The sequence below is a fragment of the Octodon degus genome, unplaced genomic scaffold, assembly GCF_000260255.1.
Source record: "Octodon degus isolate 3935 unplaced genomic scaffold, OctDeg1.0 scaffold00023, whole genome shotgun sequence".
In the NCBI taxonomy this organism is placed as follows: Eukaryota; Metazoa; Chordata; class Mammalia; order Rodentia; family Octodontidae; genus Octodon; species Octodon degus.
The window spans coordinates 19,710,636-19,712,826 of NW_004524599.1; the positions used below are offsets into that span (position 1 = coordinate 19,710,636).

Consider the following 2,191-nt stretch of genomic DNA (forward strand, 5'->3'; position numbering starts at 1 on the left):
CACCATCATCACCACCAGTACCACCACCATCACCACCACCACTACCACCATCACCACCAGCACCAGCACCACCACCACCACTACCACCACCATCACTACCATGACCACAACCATTACCACCACCACCATCACCATGGTGCCTCCACTGGGGATGGCACCCATTTCTCGGTGGGGGAGAGGCCTTACCTTGGTCCGTACTCCCAGCACACTAACACTGCATTCACTGGACATCTGGAGGGCTCAATGGTTGTCCACGTAGAGTGAGTGTATAGCACCTGTGTGTCACGTACCACTGCATGCTTGTACACAATACACACCCACCACACATCTGTAGTATATTCTGTGGTGGTCACAAAGTGAAAGGCAGGCCATGATCTGCTTTCTAAAATCCAGATTTGCAGTCAGAGAGACCCTAACCTGGTGAATAGCAATGGGGCTAAAACCTCTCTGGGGCAGAATCTGCAGGCTGGTGAGTGAGTGAGTGAGTGAGTGTGTGTGTGTGTACATGCATGCACAAGCATGTGTGTGGTACTGGGCATAGGACCAGGCTGCTGCAGACAGGCAGGCAGGCAGGAAGAAAAGCAAGCAGGCAGGCAATCAGGTGTGCTCTACCTTCCCAAGACACCCTATAGTGAGTTCCCCAAGCCCTCTGCAGAAGTCGCAGTGAAAAGGGCCCTCAGCGTGCTCTTTCTGAACGTGGGGAGCACTGGTGGTGTGGGGTACGTGCGTGCAGTGCACACCGTGTGCGCGTGGAGATCTGAACATGGCCTGCTCCTCAGAAATCTCAGGGCTCCTGGAGGCGCAGGTGACGCGGGCGTCTCAAGGACAAACCTCTCGCACGTGGGCAAGGGTCCGCGACAGCCCACTGGCCTCGGAAGAAAACGCAGGAGAAAGGAAGAGCCTGCAGGGACCCTGGACGAGATTGAAAACAAGAAGCGCGTGCACGGACACACACACACACACACTGCGTGGGTGGCGCAGTGTTCTCGCAAACCCACGCGCTGCGCAGATCCGCACCTTGCAGACCGCTCCTCTCACCCGCGCCCACAAGACCCCTGAGGACACCGAAAGGCACGCTGAGGGCCCTCTTCACCGCTCTGCTCCCTAGGAGCTGCAGTCCGCCCGCCCGGCATGCGGGATCCGGAGAATCCGAGCGATCCTAGCTTCTCCGGGGTTCAGCGCCCAGTGCCCGGGCTGCCTCAGGCCCGTCTCAGGCGCGAGTCTGCGACTCTGGCCAGTCTGTCACCGGGATACTGGAGACGGACGGGCCTCTCCTGACCCGCCAGCCAGGTGCCTCTGTCGCTCACCCGGGCCGACACTGCGGTGTCTTGGCTTGTGTGCGTGGGTTGCAAGGCAGACCCATTAGGGAGTGAGGCTGTCCGTCCACCGCCGGGAAAGCCCCAGGAAGGGTCGAGGCAGAGCGCTAAACCGCTTAAAGACAGATTACATTTAAATATGTAATTAGAACCCTGAGTAGGGGGCCCCGTAGCTCAGGGGTTAGAGCACTGGTCTCGTAAACCAGGGGTCGTGAGTTCAAATCTCGCCGGGGCCTCTTCCTGCTCTGGAGAGAGGGTGTCTTCTTTAAGTAGAAGTACAAAAGCTTTCATTTTACCCTAAATTTCAAGTATACATGAATATGCAAACAAATGTCTGAGCTGTTGGTGATACAAAAGTTAGCCCTAGGAATCCTCAAAGAGTTATGAATACTTTTACTCCGCAGACATTGCCTAGTAAGTGCATGTTCTGAACAACCTTCTTTGCTATTGAGCTTTGATCACTTACAACCTAGAGTGCTGCCCACTCCCCGCCCTGGCCTGACCATGCTGTGCTGCCGCCCTTCCCTAAGGCCTGCCGGGCTCGCAGGGACAGGAGCCACACTGAAGGGGCCTCTCAGGGCCCTGCAGAGGATGAACCACTGCCTCAGCAAAGCTGAATGAAACACACCCTGGTTCAGAAACGTAGTTTCCATTCAGCCACCTAGTTAACTGCCTTGCACAGCCATACAACCACCATGCCGGGAGTTTGCAGATACCGCAGGAAGGGTAGAACTGGCCTCCATGTCAGGGAGCCACAGCCAACTAGCACAGAAGACTGAAGAAGGTAGCAAGCCTGTTGAAGATACTACCTGTGCAGAGACCACTGGTCTCCCAGTCTCAGCTTACCTCCTCCTACCTGGAATTGTGCAGCCATA

The 2,191-nt window shown here is 56.1% G+C and overlaps 1 non-coding gene across 1 annotated transcript; it reads left to right on the forward strand.

The window, feature by feature from the left end:
- Nucleotides 1-1,479: 1,479 nt before the first annotated feature.
- Trnat-cgu lies at nucleotides 1,480-1,552 on the forward strand. Its single transcript has one exon. It is a non-coding gene; the product is annotated as a tRNA-Thr (tRNA).
- Nucleotides 1,553-2,191: the final 639 nt, after the last annotated feature.